This window comes from Penaeus monodon, chromosome 14 (genome assembly GCF_015228065.2).
Source record: "Penaeus monodon isolate SGIC_2016 chromosome 14, NSTDA_Pmon_1, whole genome shotgun sequence".
Lineage (NCBI taxonomy): Eukaryota > Metazoa > Arthropoda > Malacostraca > Decapoda > Penaeidae > Penaeus > Penaeus monodon.
The window spans coordinates 18,041,418-18,046,417 of record NC_051399.1 but is presented as its reverse complement, the minus strand read 5'-3'; positions in this window follow the sequence as shown (position 1 = coordinate 18,046,417).

Below are 5,000 nucleotides of genomic sequence, written 5' to 3'. Positions count from 1 at the left end.
ATTATTATATATATTATATATATAGATTTTTATAATATATATATTTTATATCTATTATATTATAATATATATATAATCTTATATATATATAATTATATTATGTTATTAAATATATATATGATTATATATTATAATATAGTGTGTGTTGTTTTGTGTTTGTGGTGTTGTGTGTGTGTGTGTGCGTGTGTGTGTGTGTGTGTGTGTGTGTGTGTGTGTGTGTGTGTGCATGATATTATATTATATTTATATTTATTTATCCCAACTATTATATATCTTTTGTGTGTGTGTGTGTGTTGTGTGTGTGTGTGGTTTTGTGTGTGTGTGTGTGTGTGAGTGTGTTGTGTGTGTGGGGCGTTTTGTGTGTTTATGTATATTATTTGTATATATGTAATACATATGTTACACCCATCATCATCATTTAACGGTGGGTTCATGTCTGAGCCGCGTGTCCACGGCATGATACTCAATTGCAGTTTTCACGTTGTGATGCTTTGGGTAGTACGTGGTAGGGTCCCCATTTTTCCTTTCCACGAGAGGCCGGTGTTACCTTTTAGGTAATCATTCTCTCTTATTTCATCGGCTTGGGACAGCACTTACTTGGCTGCTTGCACCATGGCTAGCAGCATCGAGTAAGTTCCTTGGCCCAAGGAACAACGCGGCGGTTTGTGACTCGAACCTCGAACTCATACTGCCGTCGTGAAGTCTCGAGTCGACGTCTAACCATTCTACACCGCGCTTGACGTCATGGGTTTTTCCATGATTTTTCGGGCAATTTAGAGCGGTGGTTTGCATTGCTTCCGCCCGGTGTTTTTTTTTTTTTTTTTCCGAGTCACATTCTATTTACCCGGCACTGATTTGGGCTGGCTTGGTCCCCCAGTGGCTAGGGCAGGCAATCGAGGGGAGTTCTTGCCTAAGGAAACAACGCGGGGGTTTCCGTGACTCGAACCCTCGAACTCAGATTGCCGTCGTGACAGTTTTTGGAGTCGACGCTTTTAACCATTCGGCACCGCGGCCCTTATATGTATACATACATACATATATATGTATATATGTGTGTGTGTGGGGTGCATATATGTATATATATGTGCATGTATGTATGATGTATATATATGTATATATATGTTTATATATATATATATATATATATATATATTATAAAATATAAAACCCATATTATATAATATATATATTATATATAGATATCTATATTTATAGTATATTATTTATATAAAAAATAATATATCTATACATATATTGTATTTGTATATATAATATACTTATATATATATACATTAATATCCCTATATAATATATGTGTGTGTTGTGTGTGTGTGTGTGTGTGTGTGTGTGTGGGTGTGTGTGTGTGTGCGTGTCTGTTGTGTGTGTGTGCGTGTGTGTGTGTGTGTGTGTGTGGTGTGTGGTGGGGTTTGTGTGTGTGTGTGTGTGTGTGTATGGGGTTGTGTGCGTGCGTGTGTGTGTTTTGGTGTGTGTGTCTGTGTGTGTGGGGTGGTGTTGTGTGTGTGTGTGTCGTATGTGTGGCGTGTGTCTGTATGTGTATGTGTGTGTGTGTTGTGTGCATGTGTGTGCGTGCGTGTGTGTGCGTGTGTGTGTGTGTGTCAGTGCGGGTCCCAAGCCCGGATAATATATAGAGAATGATTACCTAAAAGGTAAACCGGCACTCTCCGGGGAAAAGGGAACTGGGGCCCCTACCACGTACTCACTCCAAGAGCATCACAACATGAAAACTACAATTAAGTATCATGCTGTGACCACGGCGGCTCAAACTGAACCTACGTAAAAAAAAAAAAAAAAAAAAAAAAAAAAAAAAAAAAAAAAAAAAAATATATATATTATTATATATATATATATATATATATAAAATTTTATTAAACATATATATCCATATAAATACACACACCCCACACACACACACACACACACACACACACACATAAGCATACACACCACACACACACACAAACACACACACACACACCCCCACACACACACACACACACCCCACACACACACACACACACATATATATATAGTATATATATATATTATATATATATATCCCATAAATACACACACACACACGCACGCACGCACACCACACACACCACACACACCACACACACACAAAACACACACACACACACACACCACACACACCCACGCACAAACACACACACACACACACATACACACACACACACACATATAAAATAATATAATATATGTAAAATATTATATATATTATATATATATTAATATATATATATTTTCCTCGTATGTATTATAAATCAATTAATGGGGCTGACGCCGAGGGGGGGGTGCACAGCCGCATCCACCCTTCGTTTCCAACCGCGAGTGTTGCTCATGGCGAGCTGCCATCCCTAACGACAGGTCTGATCGATCTGCCCAAGCCACGATTTCTTAGATCGTTCTACAGGCCTCCTTCACCCAGGGTTGTCTCGGGAAAGCCAACCTGATGGGGCAGGGTAATCCATGGGAAACGAGGTGCATGTGTACCTGATTTTGGCGGTTCCAGATTGTGCAGTTAACAGGTCTATCCCGGGTGTGTTGTCAGTTGGGCACATGATCCTCCCAAAACAGAATCTCTTGATCCGGCATCAAGACACAACTCTAAGACACAAGATAGCGTCCAGGTTTCGCTTCCATAGAGTAAAAGTGTCAGTATCCAGGCCTTGAACCGACATCTCCAATTACTCTTTTTTACTATGGTCATGACTCCTGCTGCCAGGCCCATCATCTTCCGAGTCATGGATTACACTACTAGGGTATGCAAAGCTCTCTGTGACTTCGATTTTCTCTCTACAAACAGTATCAAATGAATACGTTCTCCTAGCAGGGCCCTTAAAACCCTGGATCTTGGTCTTGGTCCCGGGGCCCAAGATCTTCGCCTCATTGTTTAATACATCAAGATCTGCCACCAGAGATTCCAGGACATCGTCAGCAAAGTCAAGATCACCGATCTTGATATTACCTCGTGTTGCTCTACAGACTTTGCATGGTAGCTCTATCCATTATCCAGTCCTTGCAAGCACTGAAAAACGATGGGGAGAGAATAAAGATTTGCCTCATTCCTGAATTAACAAATAAAAGCTCAACAGGACCCAGCATACTTTTTAACACTTTCAGTACCAGTATACAGCATGCTATTAATCCAATAATCCTTGTTGGAATTTCCCTGTCTCAGGGTCTCCCAGAGAGATTCACGATGCGCTTGAGTCAAATGCCTTCTTCAGGTTGATGTAGGCTGTGAGCAGCCCATTATGGCATTCCACAATGATTCAAAGCTCCAAGATGTGTCTACTGTCGACTTGCCAGGAGTAAATTCAGATTGCTTCGGTCTCTGGTACCTCAGTAGATGGTCTTGGATCCGACTCAGAAGGATGTGGGTGAGAACCTTGCCTGATATGGTGAGTAGTGTAATGCCACGGTAGTTGATACAGTCCGAAAGACCCCCTTTCTCCTTCCAGAGAGAGATGACGAAACTTCTCAGGTCATGTCAGGGAGAATGGTACCAGACTGCCAGATGGCAACCAGGACAGCATGCAAGCCAACGCCATAGGTTCAACACCAGCTTATAGTAAATCAGCAAGGATACTGCATATGCCAGCTACTTTGCCTCCATTCAGCTTAGAGGTCGCCTCCCTAACCCCAGTCAGAGTAGGAGGTTCTTCGCTGATGAGTGCATCCAGCACGGAGGTTGACACCACTTGTGTTCAAACTGACCACGAAGGGTCAACCTAATACAGCTGCTGAAAATAGTCAGCCAACCGTTCTCAAACCCCAACACAGTCTGAGATGCTCCATCCATTCATTGAGCAGACTGCAGTTGCTGTGAGGAAGTCTTGGAGCCCAGTTTCTCAGGGCTCGGTAGGCAGAGCGAAGAGATTTACTTAGAAATGACCCTTGACCTCCTCAGCAATATTCGTGATTTACTGTTCCTTGTCCCTTCTCAACGGCATCCGAATCCTGCACGCGACATGCATCAGTGGTCTTCAGTGTCTCCTGCAAGGTGAAGTTCTACCTTGATCTTGGGCGTTCGCCAATGGACTCCTGGGCTGCATCCAGTGTTTCGCGCTTGAATATGTCCCACAGAACTGGAGAGTCTGCCAGGTTTTCAAGTACTGCAAATCAATCAGAGATAGCTGCAGCGAACCTCCGGGCACACTCCTATCCCCCTCCTCCTCAGTCTGTCCAGATGAAATACCACAGCCAGCCTATGGTCGGTCCCACAGAACTCAGAACTCCGGTAAGCCCTTGCAGTTCTGAAAGACCCTCCAACAAATGCTTACAAGGGGGTGGTTGATCTCTTTGGCCCCAGTATTTGCTTTCTATACCATGTTAAGCATGCGGTTGGATATCAGTGGGTCAAACCCTCAATCTCTGGGACCTAGCAAAGTCCTGGAAAAAGGGGACTATTCTCCGTGCTGGAAACCAGCTCCCGAGCCATAGGGACCAAAAGAGATCTCTTTGGGTACTGTGGTCAATACCACAGAAACTTGGCACTCCGTACCCCGCAGTTTTTGGAGGATCCTCCAGCGAGTGCTAACGAGGATGTGGCCGATCTCCTTAGGCGTATCTCTGTATTATGTCGAACGATCTTTATCATAGGCGGCATTATTATCAATGATAGCATTGTCACTGCCGGGCCATAAGTGAAAGGCCCGGGCGAAGCCAGAACTTCGCAATCTCCAAGCAACAGCAGCAGCATTGTCACTATTTATTGACAGTTATTATCATTTATTTTTTTACTATTTTTCCTATAATTATTCTTATTGTTATTACTGGTATTATTATTTATTTGTTATTAGTTATTGGTATTGGTATTTTTTTTTATTATTATCATTATCATTATCATTATTATCATTATCATTATTATCTTTATTATTATCATTATCATTATTATTATTATTGTTATTATTTTACTGTTATTGTTATTATTCTGTATATTATTTTGATTATTA